At 42.8% G+C, this 22,651-nt stretch overlaps 1 protein-coding gene across 1 annotated transcript in view; it reads left to right on the top strand.

Annotated features, from left to right (window-relative positions):
• The first annotated feature begins 6,337 nt into the window (after positions 1–6,337).
• Positions 6,338–22,651, top strand: part of gli2a (GLI family zinc finger 2a) — a 103,095-nt gene continuing 86,781 nt past the window's right edge. Inside the window, exon 1 of the mRNA XM_014173702.2 lies at positions 6,338–6,778. The gene's annotated coding sequence lies outside the window, so the exon portion shown is untranslated. The remainder of the gene's footprint in view (positions 6,779–22,651) is intronic.

Raw genomic sequence — 22,651 nt, 5'->3', positions numbered from 1 at the left:
TTGGCAGCTATTTAGAAGTCTTATGAGTGGTAGAAAGTGGCATTAGCAGCAGAGACAGAGGAGGAAAATGTAGAGAGGAGGGAGTGAAAGGATGCCAGGTCCGCAGGGAGGCGAGTTTTCCTCCATTTCCGCTCGGCTGCCCGGAGCCCTGTTCTGTGAGCTCGCAGTGAGTCGTCGAGCCACGGAGCAGAAGGGGAGGACCGAGCCGGCCTGGAGGATAGGGGACAGAGAAAATCAAAGGATGCAGAGAGGGAGGAGAGGAGGGTTGAGGAGGCAGAATCAGGAGATAGGTTGGAGAAGGTTTGAGCAGAGGGAAGAGATGATAGGATGGAAGAGGAGAGAGTAGCGGGAGAGAGAGAGCGAAGGTTGGGACGGCGCAATACCATCCGAGTAGGGGCAGAGTGAGAAGTGTTGGATCATGTGCAGCTCATATCATGTGCAGCTCAGTGCTGCCCCCTAGCTCAGTGTTGCCCCCTCTCATTGAGTAACTCAAGTTAGAAACCGACCAGGGTACAGCAGGCTGCCATTAGCAACTTAATTATCCTTCTAACTTATTTTGTGTGTGATTTTAAAATAATCGGTTCAAAGAGGATCAAAGAGGATATAATGAGGATCCTGATTTCTACAAACAATGCCTGCAGAACCGTTGTCGACCTTGAACTACCATGACCTCAATAAAAGGGGGCAGTTCTCCCCTGGTGCAGAGTCAAACAGCCTGCCCGCCAATTCTGAGTTGTCCGCATGGTCCTTAAGCACACCAGTGAGCATTTTTCTTTACAGATTAACTCTTGATCCATCGAATGGGTTGGTGGTGGACCAAAAACATTTGGAGCTGAAGCCCTGGAAGCCCACCCGTAACGACGCCAATGGTCAGCTGCTTGGCACAGGCCTATAACCTGACTACATATCCACATCGCTCTGGCCAAACATCATGCCCACTAGCATTTCTTCTGGAGAGATCGATAAGGTAGCGGAAATTGAGTCATCAGGCAAACACCTGCCCGCCCAGCATCACCACTCTGGACGGTTCTGACTTAGAGTATGTGGACAACTACAAATATCTAGGTACCTGGTTAGACTGTAAACTCTCCTTCCAGACTCACATTAAGCATCTCCAATCCAAAATTAAATCTAGAATCAGTTTCCTATTTCGCAACAAAGCATCATTCACTCATGCTGCCAAACATACCCTCGTAAAACTGACTATGCTACCGATCCTTGACTTCGGCAATGTCATTTACAAAATAGCCTCCAACACTCTACTCAGCAAATTGGATGCAGTCTATCACAGTGCCATCCATTTTGTCACCAAAGCCCCATATACTACCCACCATTGCGACCTGTATGCTCTCATTGGCTGGCCCTCGCTTCATATTCGTCACCAAACCCACTGGCTCCAGGTCATCTATAAGTCTTTGCTAGGTAAAGCCCCGCCTTATCTCAGCTCACTGTTCACCATAGCAGCACCCACCCGTAGCACGTGCTCCAGCAGGTATATTTCACCCCCAAAGCCAATTCCTTCTTCGGCCGCCTTTCCTTCCAGTTCTCTGCTGCCAATGACTGGAACGAACTGCAAAAATCACTGAAGCTGGATACTCATATCTCCCTCACTAGCTTTAAGCACCAGCTGTCAGAGCAGCTCATAGATCACTGCACCTGTACATAGCCCATCTGTAAGCCCATCCAACTACCTCATCCCCATACTGTTATCTATTTTATTTATTTTGGTCCTTTGCAACCTAGTATCTCTACTTGTACACTCATCTTCTGCACATCTATCACTCCAGTGTTTAATTGCTATATTGTAATTATTTCGCCACTATGGCCTATTTATCCTATGGCCTCTGTTATCCTCCCTAATTTGCACACACTGTGTATAGTCTTTTTCTATTGTACTATTGACTGTATGTTTGTTTATTCCATGTGTAACTCTGTGTTGTTTTTTGTGTTGCACTGCTTTGCTTTATCTTGGCCAGGTCGCAGTTGTAGCTTACCTGGTTAAATAAAGGTGAAATAAAAAATAAAACAATACTTGTTTTAAACAGACCTATACCCTGGTAATAAGGACAAACACACTGTGATACTACTTTACAACACTAGATGGCAGTGTTTTCATAAGAATGTACTTTTTCCATCATTTTCCAAAATTCTCTGTTTATGCCTACAGAACAATTTCACCCAGTGTAAATATTCCACATACAGTACACCACGTAAGACTATGGTGTTGGTTTACAATTTGATCACTGGTTTACTAATGCTGCTTCTGAATGTTGTCAGAGACAACTTTGTGTGTGTGTGTGTGTGTGTGTGTGTGTGTGTGTGTGTGTGTGTGTGTGTGTGTGTGTGTGTGTGTGTGTGTGTGTGTGTGTGTGTGTGTGTGTGTGTGTGTGTGTGTGTGTGTGTGTGTGTGTGTGTGTGCGTGCGTGTGTACAGGACAGGGATGTGATATAACAAACATATGCCTTCTCTCAAAGAATCAGACACATCTTGTCGGTTCTCAGTTGAAAACACAAAGAATCATACTGTGAACAATGCAACAAAATACATGAAACGTCATTTATACGCAACTTTTGTAGTATAATAAATGTTGTCTATAGCAGCCAGAAGCATCCCTTCTGCTCCGTAATTAAATAGCTCAACAGAATAGAACAATAAATATGTTGCAATTTATTGTTTTAGATTTCATTAAATGAGGAAAGACTATGTCAAAGTGTGTACACATTTGTGCCTAATGCAATAAATATGAAAAACAATGAATAGTTAGTTCACAGTCCAAAACATACATGACCACAAACACTTTTGATTGATTATGTTCTGGTTAGATCTGCACCTTGAGATGAGGGTTGTGTTATGCTGAAAGAATGCATGAGATCATGTGACTACATCGTCAGCAACAAGTGATTTCATTCACTATCATAACTGCTGTTAGTTTGCCAATGCCACTCATTTGCTAAGCACCTAGGCAGTTCTTATAAAGACTTTATGAAGCATCTGCAGTGCTTATAAATACTTTATGAATGGTCTATGAAGCTCTATAAAGCCTTTCTTCCTTGCCTCTGCTGTTTAGTTCCTGAGATCAGAAACCCAACATACTCATTAAAATTCCGGGCTGTAGGACCCGCTGGCACAGGAGAAAGGCAAGCTGCTTGATGCTGGTGTTCACCCTGTTTTATACAAACAAGCGGGGGCACAGAGTGGGCTCATGTGCAAAGCCTGGTTTTGAGAGGTGGCATCCAGGCATGCTGTGCCCGAAGACAGAGAGTAACAATAGGTGGACACACCACAGGGCCCTAACCAGCCAGGCCTGACACTCACGAAGCGCTATTACTCTCTCTCCCTTGTTTTCTCTTCTCTCTTTCTTTATCTCTCTCTCTCTCACACACACACACATAGCCTACACACATAAGCCCTAAATATACCTTTATTGAATCCAACTGTTGCATTCTAGTTGTCCACAAGAAGGAGCTGTTTACTTTTGCTCAATATCTGCTGAATTGCTGAGCAGGGGTCAAATCCAGACTCCAAGATGTGCCAAGCTTTTGAGTAGTTAGTTGTCTGATAATAGGGAAAGGCTGACATGACCATTCTGTTATTTTTATGAGAATTATGAGACTTAATCTGACAAATAGTCTAGAAAACTAAAAACATCTTTGACACTTCTCTGTTTTCTCAATGACATTCAAATCAGCATAAAAAAGGTGCAAGATTAAGTTTGTTCCACCTGAGAGAGTGATGACACACCAAATGTGTTTGATCGATCGAGGGAAAAGCGCAGGAATAGGCTTTTGTAGGCTACAGTCCAAGGTATGTCGGCATCCAAAGATGATCTAACTTGAATAAACGCTTGGAGGCAGTGGTGTAAAGTACTTAAGTAAAAATACTTTTAAGTAGTACTTAAGTAGTTTTTGGGGATATGTATCTGTACTTTACTTTACTAATTATATTTTTGACAACTTTTACTTTTACTCCAATACATTCCTAAAGAAAAAAATGTACTTTTTACTCCTTACATTTTCCCTGACACCCAAAAGTACTCGTTACAATTTGAATGCTTAGTAGGACAGGAAAATTGTCTAATTCACAAGCTTATCAAGAGAACATCCCTGCTCATCCCTACTGCTTAGACTCACTAAACACAAATGCTTTGTTTGTAAATTATGTCTGAGTGTTGACCCTGGCTATCCGTAAATTTTTAAAAACAAGAAAATTGTGTCCTCTGGTTTGCTTAATATTTTACATTTTGATACTTAAGTACATTTAAAATCAAATACTTTTTGACTTTTGCTCAAGTAGTATTTTCTGGGTGACTTTTACTTTTACTTGAGTTATTTTCTTTTGAAGTGTCTTTACTTTTACACAAGTATGAAAATTGGGTACTTTTTCCACCACTGCTTGGAGGTAAGGATGACAGCAGTGGTGTGGTCTTCGGCAATACTGATATCCCTTATTATTGATATCTACATAGAGCATTAACGTGAATCACACTGCTGCTCTCTCATTTAGAAAATGTGCACTTTACGGATTGTGGTTTCTGTGGATGGCTGTTCACAAATGTAAATGTGTATTTGAACCCAATAATGGTTGAATTCAAGAAGTTTAAACTGACTATCAGTCATTGTTTTTGAAACCAGTGGACAGCCAGTGAAAAATGCATTCTTGCAACAGCTGCATAGTGCGGATCCCAGCCTATGGAATAAAAGTGGGGCTTTTATTGCTCAATCTAATTTATGCTGATAAAAAAAATTCCATATGCCTAATGGACACATGCTCAAACTCACACACTTCTGATAGACTTAGAGTGGCAATCTGTAGTTGTTACATCCATTTTTTGACTAATAAATGATATATCCATTGATTCTTGAAGAATATAACTTATAAATGCCTCATGAGCTTAGTTCAACTGTCATACTACATGAGAACCCAAAATATACACTTGTTTTTCTCCAATGTTTGTAAACATTGTAAATGTAAACACTGTATAGCCTCATAACATGGTTTAAACAATAATTTTGATATCATGGATGGTCAGTCCTTGAATCCATAGTCTATTCATCTGAGAGTGGTTACATTTCTCCAGGCCCATCCCTCATCTTTTTACCAAAACAGAGGTGGGCCGACAATTTTGTTATTGTTTCATCTGTGGATTTGCCCTTTAAACAGCTGCATATTATCAAGATATCAAAGTGTCACCAACAAAAAGGTAAACAATAGACCTATAGCAAATGAAGCATATGGAATTCATTTTCACATGTGAATAGCACTTTTCAGTAGTGCTCAAGGCATGCCATTCCATAAGGGCAGCATTTATTTTTCAATTCGTATCAATGAGCCTAATCAGTCCTCCATGACAACAAAATCATAAACAACAGAGTAGGGCTGGCTAATAAGTCCTTCGTTTGGGGTTATGCTCAGGTAAATAAAAGGTAGCTAATCTATACTTCCATATCTCCAAGTCCTATTCTGGATATCAAGGGCTATAACATTGATTGGAATGACTGGAATTCTGATAGACTTTGGTTTTTAATGTAAAGATATAATTTAATTGTATTATTATATGTAGTAGAAAGCGATTGGTTAGAATAAGCCTACATAGCCAACCCATAAAGTCAAATTTAACATCCATATATGGCCTGCTATGTAAACTTTAACATTGATTTATCCTGCAATAGATGTCGTTCAATTGGTAACATACATTTTTTGTCTTCTTCTAATGCCTCTTAAGGAAGGAAGTAATCTAAAAGTAACTGAATGTAATCTGATTACGTTACTGAGTTTGGGTAATCCAAAAAGTATGTTACTGATTACAATTTTGGACAGGTAACTAGTAATAGATTACATTTAGAAAGTAATCTACCCAACCCTGCCTATTATCCATACAACACCATTTTGCTCAGACAAATTTATCAGAAAGTTATAAAAAAAGTGTCAAGCCCATTGATAATTGCGGAAAGTGCCTAATGTGTAGGGTACATGGAAGGCTTGTTTCCAAATAGATGTTTTTATCAGTGTTGCTGCTGCTATAATTCCAGGCCAAGACAACTGGTGATGGGGAAAGATATATCAATTACCAAAAATATGTGAAGGCCAAATAATTATTCATGGGGAGGGGTTCGGTGGGTGATATACTAATAAATTGCAATGATATCGTATTCTAAATTGATTAACGCAAGTGTCTATGACAAAAACTGTCCTCCCAAAAAACGTTCTGTCCGTGAAATCGAACAATAATTAAACTTTATCTAACTTTTCCCGAAACCCAACTGTTGGATTGAGTTAGCCCGGCCCATCTGGAGCAGCAAATGGCCCAACTCACCAGGGAGCAGGGAGGAGGTGGGGGGTGAGAGTAGAGGGGAGAGAAAGAGGGGATCGGATTGAAAACAGATCAGCCTGAAGATCTCCCACCGCATGTCTAGAACAACTGTCGATTAAAATCGAGTCTTTCAGCGAAAACACGCAATGCGCTTTCATATGAAAAAGCGCAAAAGGGAGTGAGATAACTTTACTGCTTGAAGATGATGGATTGTAAAAGTTAGATGCGAGTATAAATGCGCTCCTCCGAATTAAATTAGTTATCCAAGGGATGCAGTGCCCGTAATTTCTAGTAGCATTTCAAACTTTTCTTGAAGTGCACCTCAATGGATTTTTTTCAAAGGGACATATCCTGTCCAAGCGGTTTTAATTGAAAAAGTAGAGTTTCAGTACTATAGTTCCCGGATTCTTTGCGGAGAATCAACGGACAAAGTGAACCAGAGTACGGGGTCTAAATATATCATTCAAGGTAAGAAAAGTTTTTGTTGTGGTGTAGCCTAGATGACAGCTTTCACAACAGCACATTTATTTGGATACATTTTACAATTCCAATTGTTCTTATCTTCTTATTTGAGAACTCTTGATGTTGAATGTAATATGTGTTTAAACTTAAACCACTATCCTGCAGTCACAGTTTAATATTGCGTGTCAAGGACGGAAGGGGTTTGGGGTAACTCCACATCTCATTTGCACTTTGAAATTATTTTACATAAGAATCAAAAAAATTCTGTCCTGCAACTTGATCCAAATGTGAAGAGATGTGATCAGAAAGCTGCAGCGCCAGTCCTACTGACTTCCAAATGCCTCAGAGTAGAACTATTGTGATCACTCACCATCTTTAACTATGATCCAAAAAGTTTGTTCAAAGTTCAGTGTAAACAATAACTTTTATTTTGCATTACATTTTGTGTATATTTTTTATGGTTGAGATTGAAGGACTCATTGTGAGAGGCTATAACCTCTAGAAGGTTTGTGTTTTCAAATATTGTTGTATTGTCGATCATCATTATTTGTGCATTCTGATAGACGAATATTGCAGAGGCTACATTCCAATTTAAGGTAGTGGCTACAAGTGGATAGTGTCGAAGAAAGTGATAGGTAGGTGCTCAGGAGTGCTCTCACTTCACTCTGTGTACAGACTATTTCAAGATCCCTCTCATTTAAACACTTGCAAATAAAGATTAAAAAAATAAATGCTTCAAGTGCCTGGCATGCTGTAGAATTAAGGCCACCTTCTTGGATCTCCCTGGTCAGTAGGAGTTGTGTAGCCTACTTATTGTTGAAAGATTCTCAGTTAGCTTGTTTGCACTGTAGCCTGAGTAATCAACAAACACTTGATGCTTTTGTGCTGGGTAAAACACCTATATTTGCGCTTGGCTTTTACCCATCTAGTGTGTGTGCTAATAATCCCTAGGCTCACGCCTGAACTAATAATATGAGCACCATTTTCTTCCTTGCTTTGGTCTCAGATCAGTTATAGAACCACTGGTTTTAGGGTTCTGTGTCATTTCATAGGATAGAGCTTAAAGGTCAAATAAATTCCTTAATCAGTGACTTTCATCAACTCTGTTAAATCTGATGAAAGTCATGTTAAAGTTATTTTATGTTAAAACTGCAGGGTTTTTACAAAGGAACAATAGGATTTTCTCTAGAGAATGAAGTGAAAAGAAAACAGTGAAATTACAGAAATTATTAAGAGTAAGAAAAAAGTAAGAGAAGACCAATGTTTCAGGAAAAATCTGACTTTTTCCAAAAGCATTTTTGGTGGTGTGTATTTCTACGTTGCGCATGGTGTGTATCTCTGTGCATGCACCATGAGTGTATTTTTAATTTAATATGATGATGCCCATGCAGTTGGAGGGATCATTAGCATAAGAAAAAAGGTTTAGTGCATTTGCCATTGTGCTGAATGAAGAGTTCCAGCAGTCAGACCCAGAGAGAGTGAAAGGATGTAAAGAAATGATGGGGCTATTCAGCTTATTCAGACCCTGCCTGGGGCTCCCTTCTCTGGGCTCTGAAACCCATGGTGGCGATGTCACTTTCATCTCCTGAGCCAGATCCAGCCTCTCTTTTCTGTTTCCCCGTTCCCCGTTTCTCTCTTTCACACGTCTCTCCACAGCTAGACCCACTTTATTGATCTTCTCCTTTTCTTCTCTGGAAGTCTGCGGAAAATGTAATGAACCGAATACTGGAAAGGATGGGAGGGGGAGGCTTTTTTTAAAGACAAATACCGATGAAGTCTAGCGTGCAGAAGGGAGAAGAGGAAAATAACAACCCCCCCCCCTATGGAGAGATCTCAAAAGTTTAGAAAATAACAGGGGTCTTCTTCTTTCTCCCTCACTCTCTCACCTCATCTCTCACCTCAGTGAGCTAAGACACTGTACTGTACTAATAAAGCCATTTCATTTACCACTGCATGGTATTCCTAGATTGCAGTCCCCCTTAAACTTAAAGGGATTCTCTGGTACTTTTGTATACTTTTTAGCCAGTTTCTGAAAGTAGCACTCACAAGCCAAAAGTGGTCCCTGAAAATTGCATACTACGTCACATACTGTATGTGCAGATATGCGCACCACGTCATTTCTCTCTGTCTGTCTGTTGTTACAAATACATTTTTACAAGCATTGGATTTTATTTACACATTTGCATTGATTATATATATATATTTTTACAGTTTTAAATGTCCGGTACAGATGATATATTATTTACAGTCACAACTATTACAGATTAATAACTAATACAGATTAAATTGCCTTGTTAATGTCCAAAAGCGGAAGGCTCTCTTTCTATTTCCCCTGAAAACCGGAACATCCAGTTTTTGGGTAGCCAGTAGATACTAGCTGTTACTCATATAGCAAGGGGCTGAAGCTCGTTGGTGGAACTCGAATTGCTAGGGGGCTGACCCACGTGGGGGAAAATGTAGGGAGAATTGCACAGCATAGGTTTCAGAAAAACAATTGCTTTCAAACTAGGGATTTTGTGCTAATTGAGGTAAATCTGCTCATAGATTATGCATGTATGAACTACACATTGACACATCCAGCCCAAAGCGGGAGGTAAAAAATATACTTAGTAGTCGCCATGTACCGGAGCATGTCTTTAACTGCACTGTAATCAAGAGAAGGGTCAGTATTTCAGTTATTAAGTTTAGAAAATTGTTGTGCTTAGGAAATAATTGTTGTTGTGCTTGTAAGAGAACTACAGCTGGTTCATCTCTCCATAGATTACATGTTTTCCAGAAGGCTGCTTTCCCACAATTATGTGCTTGTTTTGATTGCCAAAATACATGGTTATATTAGGCCATTATGATTTTAAACCACACAGTTTCGATACAGTGAAAACGTTGATGGTTGAATTGTATCCAAAGTGCCCTACAGTGCATTTAAAATGTATTTTCATCTTTCTATTATTGTTAAGGAAAATGAACATGCCAACATCCCAACTTGTTAGGCCTGCTGTATGTTTTGGAACACGTTATTGAGGTCAACACTATTTCCCTTTTATCTACATGAAGTATATCCCTGACATTGTGTACAACGAGTGCTTTATCATTGTAGACTTATCAGAGACACCACTTTGAGCCTGTGGGACAATACTGGGTGTCTAGCAGGACCTTGCAGCCTTCCTTCAGCCCAGCCCGGGGGGAGCTGTGGAAGGTGGCTGAAGTACACTCATGTCTGGAGCTCAATTGGTGGGAAATTAATGGCCATTTAGGGAGCTGTAAAAAGACAGCTATGTGATGAGTTAGTCTAGTCGGCCGCGCCTTGCTCTTCTTACAACGAGCCTGTACTTGAGATGGGGGGGCAAAGTGGGAAGTGGGGGAGAAACACAGAGACGACTAAAGTGCCAGCAGCCGGCAGAGTAGCTACATTCATTTATTTTCAGGGTCCCTGTTTGAGTTCCTCTCTGCGTTGGCTTGGATGGCAAGAGGACACAATCAAGGCTTTTTAGTGGCTGTTGTCCCACACCCTCGAGGCATCCGGCTCATTCTCTCTCAAGTGTCTGGGGTTAAATAGGATCACATGATATCCGGTCTGGGAGAGAGAGTGCAGTTCAGCCTGCCCTGCCTGGCCTTGTCCCCTCATCCCCCTCTACATCTCCTTCAGGGTTGGCTAGGAGTGAGCACTTAGATCCGACCTCGTCCCCTTCTCCATCTCATAGTGCCAGCCATGAATGAGACACACAGTCACATGGAAAGTGAGGTCTCATTGGGTTGAGAGAATTGACTTCTGTTATCAAAAGAAAATGGGAAACCGGTATGGTCTAGTTCTTTGTAAAAGACATATGTCATTGTAGAAGTAAAGGAGCGAGCCCGATGTGGTTTTAACTAGCCATTTAAGTACTGTAAGGTAAAATCACTGACAACCTCCTTCCATCACGATTGATGTCATCAATCATGGGAGGCGGCAGGCACAGTGAGTCCCCCTCATCAAAAGGAAAGAAGCTAGGCTACAATTATGAAAGACCTGGTTTTCTCGAGGAAACACTATTTCCAGGTTTCTGTTAGTCACGCAACAAGGCCTAATGATCTATTTCCTCTAGGCCTACCCATTTATTTCACCAAATTGTCCCAGTCAATCACAATGACAGGCACTAAAGTGGGGATATTTTGGGGCCTTTTGGACTTTAAGGGAGTGTCCAGAATGGCCCCCTATTCCCTTTATAGTGCATTAGTTGTGACCAGAATCCTGGTCAAAAGAAGTGCACTACATAGGGAATAGTGTGCCACTTTGGGGCCTCTGGACTCCATGACTCTGTAGTCTCAGCCTACCTTTACATGTCCAAGCTGTTCTCTGAGGGAGGACGGAATGAAACTTCAACAGATTAAATAATGTATACTATTTACACTGTGTTATGTATGTGTCAACACCAGAACATCTTGACATGGTACCCAGCCTCCTGCCAGAGTTCTCCAAACACAGGCTTTTAGCAGTGATTCTGCAGGTCAAAGGAAGTTGTCCAGTTTGTGGAGGGGGTGACACAACATTTATTTAATTACTTCACCCTAAAATAAACCATTGGGTTTAAGCTGCAGAGCTATGCACTAGCACAGAAAAAACCACAACTGGACAGGCCTACTTTGCTCAACCCGCTGCATGGCTTAAAAAAATGACTGGTTGCATTGGTATTACATCCCATGTTACCAATACACTACTAGTCAAGCTTTTCTGGTGCACTGGCACCAAAATGTAGCTGAACCATGTGCCTGTGCCTGGTTCCTCTTAGTTCTTGGAGAGACCTGAGCTCATCGTGGCTCATCTGAGGGGGTTGCCTTGATCCTGCTGCTAATTACCTCCTATAGCGGGTTAGCTAGAATAAAACTTGATCTCCTGTTACATCAGGGAAACCTTCTTCCACTGTAGCTGGCAGCAGCCCAGGCAGAGTAGCATTATTAACACCACTGTGTCTTCTCCTATCTTCCTCTCCATTGCCAATGAATGAACAGATTCATTGTGTTGGTTGTTCTTAAGACTGACATGGACTCCCAGACAATGCAGCATTGTCTTGAATGTTTGCCGTCGGCTTTAATCTGATGCAGCAAGAGGCACTGGCAGCACACGCAGCACATTCAACAGTGTGTGTGTGTGCTGTGCATGCATGCTCTGTTTGTGCTTCCAACATTGGGGTTTTGAGAAAGGCGAGAAGAGTCAGTTGTAAGTTGTGATTTATCCGAAGGCCTCCCATAGCTACAAAGCAAAGTTGACTTGTTGACTTGCCCATAGGGGCTGAGGGGCTGGGCGGTTGGCTGGCTAGGCTCTTCTTATTACGTTTCATATAATGATAAATATTAACTCCTTGACTCTCAGCCAGGCCACAGACTCCTCTGTAATAGACTGGGAGACGAGCTGAAAGCATTGAAAGCATTGAGCTGCTTGCTAAGAAACCATGTGGTAGTCTTTAGCAATCTCTCCCCTTCTTCTACCCCTCCTCCCTCCCAAACACATGTCCACTTGCTGTCTGCCAGCCGCCATTGCATCGGCCTCTCTCTGACTCAGAACAAGACTGGTTCTGGATTCAGTCCAGGTTGAGGTTACTCTTGTCTTGGAATCCTCTCATTACAGAGAGAGAGAACAGGATGGGATGATGATTGTATGTGTACATGCTGCCTTTGTCTTCGTTTTCTCTTTGAATGTAACTGGAAACATATAAGACTGTCAAATACAATGCCGTTGCACGATGTGTGCTGGTCAGGGTTGCATCAGCAGGCAGTTATGGCATAAAAGTCTTGTGGTTCTGCTCGACTGAGTTAAAATACCTTATGATAAGCTGTAGGCCGCACTCATAGGGCTGTATAGGGCCATAAGCAAACAAAAAAATGCTCACCCAGAGGCAGCGCTCCTAGTGGCTGGTGATTTTAATGCAGGAAAACAGAAATCTGTTTTACCTCATTTCTACCAGCATGTCCCCTGTGCAACTAGAGGCAAAAAGAACTCTAGATCTCCTTTACTCCACACACAGAGACACATACAAAGCTCTCCTTCGCGCTCCATTTGACAAATCTGACCATAACTCTGTCCTCCTGATTCCTGCTTACAAGCAAAAACTCAAACTGGAAGTACCAGTGACACGCTCAATACGGAAGTGCTCCGATGAAGCGGACGCTAAGCTACAAGACTGTTTCTCTGGCACAGACTGGAATAGGTTCTGAGATTAATCCGACAGCATTGAAGAGTTTACCACATCGGTCACCAGCTTCCTTAATAAGTGCACCAACGACGTCATCCCCACAGTAACCGTACGTACATATCCCAACCAGAATTACAGACAACATCCACACTGAGTTAAAGGCTAAAGCTGCCACTTTCAATGAACGGGACACTAACACGGACGCTTAGAAGAAATCCCGACAAACCATCAAATAAGCAATGCATCAATACAGGACTAAGATCGAATCCTACTACACCGGTTCTGATGCTCGTTGGATGTGTCAGGGTTTGAAAACTATCACGTATTACAAAGGGAAACCCAGCCACGAGCTGTCCAGTGCCATGAGCCTACCAGATGAGCTAAATGCCTTCTATGCATGCTTCGAGGCAAGAAACACTGAACCATGCGTGAGAGCATCAGTTGTTCCGGACGACTGTGTGATTACACTCTCTGTACCCTATGTGAATAGGACCTTGAAACAGATTAACATTAACAAGGCCACAGGGCCAGATGGATTACCAGGACGCATGCGCTGACCAGTTGGCAAGTGTCTTCACTGACATTTTCAACCTCTCCCTGACCCAGTCTGTAATACCTACATGTTTTAAACAGACCACCATAGTCCCTGTGCCCAAGAATGCCAAGGTAACTTGTCTAAATGACAAAAGGAACAAATACGTGAGAAAGCTATTAATTGACTACATCTTAGTGTTCAACACCATAGTGCCCTTGAAGCTCCTTGGGACTGAACACCTCCCTCTGCAACTGGATCCTGGATTCCTGACGGGCTGCCCCCAGGTGGTGAGGGTAGGCAACAACACATCTGCCGCACTGACCCTGAACACATGGGCCCCTCAGGGGTCCGTGTTTAGTCCTCTCCTGTACAACAGCATGGCCGCGCATGACTCCAACACCATCATTAAGTTTGCCGACAACACGACGGTGGTAGGCCTGATCACCGACGATGATGAGACAGCCTAAAGGGAAGAGGTCAGAGAGCCAGGACAACAACCTGTCCTTCAACATCAGTAATACAAAGGAGCTGATCGTGGATTACAGGAAATGGAGGGCTGAGCATGCCCCCATTCACATCGATGTGGCTGTAGTGGAACAGGTCGAGAGTTTCAAGTTCCTCATGTCAACATCACTAAGGACCTATCATGGTCCAAACACACCAACACAGTTGTGAAGAGGGCATGACAGCACCTCTTCCTCCTCAGGAGGCTGAAAAGATTTGGCATGGGCCCTCAAATCCTCAAAGTTCTACAGCTGTACCATTGAGAGCATCTTGACTGGCTGCATCAGCGCTTGGTATGGCAACTGCTTGCCATCCGACCGCAAGGCGCTACAAGAGTAGTGCGTATGTCCCAGTACTTCACTGGGGCTGAGCTCCCTGCCATCCAGGAACTCTATACCAGGCGGTGTCAGAGGAAGGCCCAAAAAATTGTCAGACTACAGCCACCCAAGCCACAGACTGATCTCTCTGCTACTGCACAGCAAGTGGTACCAATGTACCAAGTCTGGAACCAACAGGCCATAAGACTTCCCCAAGCCATAAGACTTCTAAACAAGACTGCTAAATAGCAAATCAAATGGCTACCCGGACTACTGCATTGACCCATTTTTGCACTAGCTCACTAACTTTTTTGCACATATGCTTCTGCTACTGTCTCTTATCTATCCTGTTGCTTAGTCACTTTACCCCTACCTATATGTACAGTACACAGCTACCTCAATTACCTCGTACCCCTGCACATCGACTCGGTACAAGTACTCCCTGTATATAGCCATGTTATTATTTACTTGTTATCTCTATTTGTTATTCACTGTTGCACTATTAACATAAAAATAAAATAAACATGTCATCTTTAACTCTGAATGACTGGAAATGGACCAGTAAGTAATAATTTCACTGTGTCTACACCTGTTGCCTTCGAAGCATGTGACAAAAAGAGGTGATTGGTCTGTCCTCTTCTACACATAGCTCCCCTTTGTCAGTATGGAGAAGTGTGGAAGTTCCTTAAATTGCAGAGATTGTAAAATGTAATAAAGTCACTTGCGGTGTTAAACTGCCTACTACTGCCATCTCGTGTGGGTGGCTGATCTTTATACCTCAAAGTCGTGAGGTCTCAATGCTTTTGAATCATCGCTTGTAAAAGATGGACACATTCTGACAACTGAAAAAGTAAAGTAATCTCTTCTCACTTCTTGGTGTGCTTGGGCAGCTGGTGGTACAGAGCTCTGACCCCCCACACACACAGACAGCAGCAAGGGCTGTCCCCTTCTTGTCACCAAGGCATCCGATCTGAGAAACAGCTGATACACTGACGACTCACACCACACACACAAACACACACTCACTACAGAGATACAGTCTAGTTTCAAAAGCACTTATACTGGAATGATAATCTCTTGTAATAACAATGTGGACGTCACCATTAGATAGACAAACTCACAAACGACAAATGGCAACTTTAGATTTTTGCCAACTTTGATTCAAAGGGATGCACACATACGCTACACACCATACCGCCCACACCACCCACCATGGACTAAGGGGCCTAGTGAGGGTATTGACAGCTGTAACTGTTGAGAGTGAGTGCTAACAACACATTTAGGATAAATGACCAGGCCCCAAATGCTACTGGGAGAAAGAAGACAACTCTGCAATGTGGCACAAACGACAGCTGATCTGAGCTGGGGGTTTCGCCCATAGAATTATATGAGCATCTTTGATTTGTCCTCTGGAAGGGAAGACAAAGGGACCTCCTGTCCTGAGCAGATGACCATACATGAAACAACTTGATAAAGTGCCCAAATGTGCTTGTTACTGCATGGCCAGAGCATTACATAACAAAAACCTCCCCAACACACAAACCCCAAGGTAATTACATAGAGATAAATTGAAATGATCACTGTTAGCGAACATCAAGCAGAAGTTAAATAACCAACAGTTAGGAAATTCCTTGGGTGATTGTGTGTAGGCTGTGTGTGAGTCTCCACATCTGTTTTCTATTGGTCAGGAGACAAAGAGATTAACCACAGGATATTACATTTACTAGCAGGGAGTGGTGGTGAGGAGGGTGGGTAACAGGGAACAGCTCATCCACATGACTTTTCTTTCTGTGTAGATCTTTTCATTATGGGGCTCACTGGAGAAACATGGCCTCTGACTGACTGATTGCTTCCCAGTTACTAAAAACAGGACACAGGATCTAGTGGACCCCAGTCATTGACTGTATGTGTGTACAAAATGTGTTTTTTCATAGGCAAAATCCAAAATAGCATCCTATTTCTTATGTAGTACACTACATAAATAGGGTATGAATAGGGTATATAGTCAACTGCCGGTTCTCTCAGGCTTCCTATGTGAACATGTTACGGCAGTAGTAGTAGTATTTTCCTAGCCTGGGAATCCACACTGAATCCATACTACTTTTCACTGTTTCTCTTCAACTGTTAGTCTGGCCTTCCTCCAGCGTTTGTGCTGAAATTTCTCAATCTACTGTTGGTTCACTCAATCTTCGTTTGTGAACATGTTAAGGTAATAGTTTCCTTTCCCGATTCATTGACCAGGAGGATGCCTATCTATATGACATATCATACAACAGATATTCTTTCCTGGATCTGAGTCAAGCACATGACTAATGAAGGCTCCCAGGTCTTTTTTCACCATATTTAAACAAGCGCCCTTTTTAAACCAGGGCTTCAAAGGTTTGCAGGAGTGTATGTTTTTCTGAAGACAGTGATTCACCCATCTAGAATGTGCCTTTGTCTTAACCCCAGCTTGTCTTGTTTAACAGAGACATCTTCGTGTGCCATCAACCTAATAGGCCTAATGTGAAACATGGCTCCTGGAAAGGCTTGGAACATAGACTAAATCAACTCAGATTTTGAAACTGTTTGAATTAAAATAAATCAAATCACATGTTATAGTAAGACAACACACTTATTTTTGTACAATATATGAGAGAGAGAGGGAGAGAAAATGTGCATTACACATGCTATCTTGAGTGTAGAATGAGATGAAACTCACATAAATGATACAGGGGCTCATCACTAGCCAAACCACTGTAGCAGTGGGATTGAATTATTACGATTGAAGAGGTAGATTATACTGAGAATAACTCACTGTGTGAGGCCTCCAGATGACCAAACCACCACATGCAGTGGGATTGAATTATTACGATTGAAGAGGTTAGTACTGAGAATAACACACTGTGTGAGTGGCTTGACCCCAGATGTTGAGAGAGAGAGAGAGAGAGAGAGAGAGAGAGAGAGAGAGAGAGAGAGAGAGAGAGAGAGAGAGAGAGAGAGAGAGAGAGAGAGAGAGAGAGAGAGAGAGAGAGAGAGAGAGCAATCTGAGCTGTTTGTCCTGCTGATAGATAAGTACTCTGTGGGTTTTAGTGAGTAATGTCCTGTAACGCTACATGTCCTCAGGGTCCAGAGGGCATGCAGAGTACACTGGGCACAAGTGCAACATCTAGGTAGAACAATAGTAAATAGGATAGGCCAATTTCATGTTCAACATTGTGTGGGTCTAAAGGGGAGATGCCTAAACCATTATGTTGTCGCGGTAAAATCATTGCTAAGGTTAGCCAGAGTAAATGTACAGTTGCGACCTTGGAGGGGAAACTGTTGGTAAGTGAAAAGAGGATTAAATTATAGGTGTTTTGATGGTGCTGTATGTCACAAAGTCAGAAGGAAGTCAGCATCGGTCTGGCCAAGGCAGTTAGGTTAGGTCTGGCCATGCAATGGAAAATAAAACAGCTGTATTTTGTCTGAATTAGCCGGTGGCCTTCCGTTTTTTTGAGGAGGAAATGGGTTGGATTTTGGGTTAGCTGAATGACTATGTTCATTCACTGTACTCTGTTAAGGCCAGGACAGGGGAGAGTTTTTGTAATGGCAGGTTGCAGAGAGAGAGAGGGAGAGGGCGAGAGAGAGAGAATCTTACCAGCATCATCATCATGAGATAGGAAAAGGAGTGCAGAGAGGTGTCTGAGGATCTTCAAATAAGAGAGCTATCTTTGATGTCTGTTTGCATTCCTTTCAGTGTTGGTGAAAGAAGAGATGTTAAACGGAAGTGGAAGAGAGGGAGACACTTGAAATTGAAAGAGGCGCTAAGAAAAACACAGGTCTCCGAACAAAAGCAATGGGGAGAGAAAGAGAGGGAGAATAATTGAAAATAAGAGTGTAGAGATCAAGGGATCGAGAGACTTAAGGAAGGGAGAGAGAGCGAGAGTGTGTGTGTGAAAGAGCAGAGAGAGCGTAGTTGTCCGCTACATCTCTGTGCTGTTTTAAGGCTTTGTTGTGGTTAAGTGACACGTCCTGGTGATCCATCTAGCTAAGTAAAGGCTAGCAGTATCAGGCTTAGTCCTAAATTACATCCTATTCCCTAAGTTGTGCACTACATAGAGAATAGGGTGCCATTTGGGACATAGTGTCACAACCACTGTTCAGGGCAAGGAAGGGTTCATAATGGGGCAGAAGTACAATATCTGGGTCTCCTCTCACTTGTTTGCGATGGTTGCTCCCGTCCTCATGCTTTTCTCTCAAATGGGCTGTTACACATGCCTTTGTTTCCTGTTGATTTTCTCACTCAGAAACACTATAATGACAATGTGCATGAAGTAACATGTATACAACTTGTTTATGGCTTTTGAAAAATAAACTTGTGTAATGCAGTATGATAAAAACAGGACTAGAGGACCTTGAGCAGAGGCGGGGAATGACAACACGAAAAGCCTTCTCTCATTGTAGTTAGTGCACAGTAGAGTATGGATGGAAGAAGCTGCTTTTTACTATCCCAGGACCCAGCCTTGGCCAGGCTCAGGCTCGCTCACTGAGAGGTGTGGTATTGGGAATGGGGCAGCAGAGGGACAAATTCAAGGAGGGGGGCTGGGGGTCTGTTAAAGGGGATTATCCCCACCACCCAGCACCGTAGAGTCTTCTGCCTCTAGTACCGTGGGGTGGAGAGGGCCGGGGTGCAGTGATTCTATTGGCACGCTGCACTAGGCTGACCAGCCAACCAGAAGAAGGGGAAAAGAAGAAGAAGAAACGGCCTCTTGTTGTTTGTTCTCCTCGTCCTCCATCTGTCTGTTCAGTTCCTGACACCTGTCCTGTCAGAGCCTGACACCCTGACAGGGGCAGATAGGCCCCGTCTTCAGGGACTGATGGAGGGGAGGGAAGGATAGGGCAGCTAGTGAGACCTGCATGGTGGGGCTGTGGGGGGATGGGATGGGGGTGAAGTTGGGGCCACTTTGTTTCTGTCCCAGCAACACACTTTCTAGCTCTATAACCCAAGCCTACAGTACCCTAAGATCCAAGCCCTACATTTTTTATAATGGACTTAACAGGACAAGCTTTAGTCTGTTAAATTCACATCTCTGAGCTGAATTTGTATTTGTGATAGTGATAGGGAAGGGTAATTGAAAAACCAATACTCGACTTGATTTAAAAGCAGAAAACAACTGCGATTAATGGGTTGCCAGCCAGATGTTCCTATAAAACATGAATCAAATAAAATGTTATTGCAGATGTTATCGCAGGTGCAGCAAAATGTTTCTAGCTCCAGCTGGGCAGTAATACCAAACATAACACACAAATCTCAAGACTAAAAATGTATTAATTAAGAAATATCAGAACTAACAATGTAGCAGTCACTAAGGTGCAGGGTAAAGGTGCAGGGTCTCCGCCTTCAAGATGGTAGCGGGGTGAGCTCGTTGATGATTTTCTGGCCTTCCTGTGATGCTATCAAGAAGAAACTCTCCTCTTTAGGGGTCATTCCACGGAACATAGTTAGACACTGACGTTGAGGGTTTAGTATGTGCTCTGGGGCTCATCCAAGAGCCTTTCATTGTCTTTGATTGTAAAACAAACATCTTTGTTCCAAATTCCTAAATATAACACTTCTTACTACTTTGGATTGTGATCGGAAAAGGAAATGTCTTAGGGTTGAGTTGTCAGCCTTAGTGACAAGATGGCTGGAAGGAAGACAACTTTTATTTGCTTTTGGCATGACAATAAATAAACAGATGCTTTCTAAACCTGTTAGCTGCCCACCTCTTAATCGGCTTACCTTGGCACAGGGACAGGCAGCGGGATGGGCGACTGGCACCTTTGAAGGGTCATACCAATAGCCAGTGGTCCACCCTTCCTCCAATAGAACGTAACATGTTGGAGGACCACATGATACCAAAAAGAACACTTCATACATTAGCACACATTCTATTACTTGATAGAGTTCTGTAAGTACTGCTCACAGTGACTTGTGTATAACGGTAGAGGAACAGAAAATACATATTTAATCAATGTATTACCAAAGCATATAGAATAATTCTTCGAAAGACATCATCAGTTGAGAAGTTCCTATTTGGTCTCTAAAATATCAAAATACTGTGTATGCCATAACTCAAGTGCTCTTGGTTTTCTTAAGCTCTGAACCTATCAAGTCATTTAAACATTTTTAGTATATGACAGTGTAAATTAAACAGTGTAAAACATAGTCTATGTTGCATTCATTTAAAGTTCTGACTGCCAAGTGCCCACGTCCGTTAATAAGTGTGTGGAAACTGTGTCACTTCACTTTGACACCACAGCAGAGCTGTTTTAAGTGTGTTTTACTACATTGAAGAATAGTCCTAAAGAACTACAGAATTGTCAATATCCCACCCGTGAATTAGGTAGCACAAGTTATCTGTTGTTGGGAAATCATGAATTAAATCAATTAGGTTTGTTTAGACACTGTCAATAAGGAAACCCTCATGTTCTCTCACTAAAGAGTAAAACCAGTGTGGATAACCATGACCACAAGCTAGTGCCTAGTGAGGGTGTGGAATGACCTCCCCTCTTAGCTTTAGACCGCTACTTGTTTGCACTTACCCGAGGATAATCGTGTAGGTTCCACAAACTCAAACAAATGGCTTGCTGCCAAGTCTTCTGCCGTTCAAACAAACATGTAAATGTGTTGACGTAGTGGTGTCATAGTGGCTCAGGACAGACTGCTGAGCGTCTGTTCTTGTCACATTTTTACTATGGAGGACATTAGGAACGTATTACACTGAAAAACCTGTATCTACAGTGCCTTCAGAAAGTACTGTACTCACACCTCTTGACTTATTCCACATTTTGTTGTGTTACAGCCTGAATTTAAAATAGATTAAATATATCACTGGCCTACACATAATACCCCAGAGGCTGTTGCCTACATACAGACTTGAAATCATTGGCCACTTTAATAATGCCACTTTAATAAGGTTAACATATCTTGCATTACTCATCTCATATGTACAGTTGAAGTCGGAAGTTCACAGACTTAGGTTGGAGTCATTAAAACCACTCCACAAATGTCTTGTTAAGAAACTATAGTTGTGAGAAGTCTGTTAGGACATCTACTCCGTGCATGGCAAAAGTAATTTTTCCAACAATTGTTCACAGACATCATCACCAATGGTTCTTGTGCTACACCCCCCCCCCCCCCACCCCAACCTCCTCCTACGGAGGTGGCTCAGGCTCTGGCCTTACTCCCCAACCTAACCTGTCCTCCCCCGCTAAATACGTATTAAACTTTACCCTCCCGAAGTCTCTGGGCTATGGCGCGTCGCTGAAGACCTCGGACTGATGTGCATCGCTGGAGACCTCGGGCTGATGCGCGACTCTGGGGGCTCCGGACTGGAGGGCGACTCTGGGGGCTCCGGACTGGAGGGCGACTCTGGCTGCGCCGATTCCGGACTGTAGGGCGACTCTCTCGGTTCCGGACTGTGGGCCGTCTCTCTCGGTTCCGGGGGAACTGTCGCCGGAAGCTCTGGACGAGGCACTGTCGCTGGACACTCTGGACGAGGCACTGTCGCCGGACACTCTGGACGAGGCACTGTCGCCGGACACTCTGGACGGGGACTGCGCACTGAAGGCCTGATGCATGGGGCTGGCTTAGGAAGCGCCAGACTAGGGACACGCACCACAGGGCTAGTGCGAGAAGCAGGAGCAGGACGAGCTGGACTGGGCTGACGCACTGGAGGCCTGGTGCGTGGGGCTGGTAGTGGAGGTACCAGACTGGAGACACGCACCCCAAGGCTAGTGCGAGGAGCGGGAACAGGACATACTAGACTGGGCTGACGCACTGGAGGCCTGGTGCGTGGTGGTCAGCACGTGACAGAAACAGCGTGTGCGGGCAAGGAGGCCTACAAACCTGACTCCGTTACACCAGCTCTGTCAGGGGGAATGGACCAAAATTCACCCAACTTATTGGGGGAAGCTTGTGGAAGGCTACCCGAAATGTTTGACCCAAGTTAAACAATTTAAAGGCAATGCTACCAAATACTAATTGAGTGTATGTAAACTTCTGACCCACTGGGAATGTGATGAAAGAAATAAAACCTGAAATTAATCATTCTCTCTACTATTATTCTGACATTTCACATTCTTAAAATAAAGTGGTGATCCTAACTGACCTAAGAGAGGGAATTTTTACTAGGATTAAATGTCAGAAATTGTGAAAAACTGAGTTTAAATGTATTTGGCTAAGACGTATGTAAACTTCCAACTTCAACTGTATATACTGTATTCTATATTATCTATTGCATCTTGGCCTATACCGCTCTGACATTGTTCATCCATATATTTTTATATTCTTATTCCATTCCTTTACCTAGATTTGTGTGTATTAGTTATTTGTTGTGGAATTGTTAGTGTTGCT

This window comes from Salmo salar, chromosome ssa25 (genome assembly GCF_905237065.1).
Source record: "Salmo salar chromosome ssa25, Ssal_v3.1, whole genome shotgun sequence".
Lineage (NCBI taxonomy): Eukaryota > Metazoa > Chordata > Actinopteri > Salmoniformes > Salmonidae > Salmo > Salmo salar.
The sequence above is the reverse complement of the archived record's forward strand: the minus strand, read 5'-3'. Positions and strand labels throughout refer to the sequence as shown.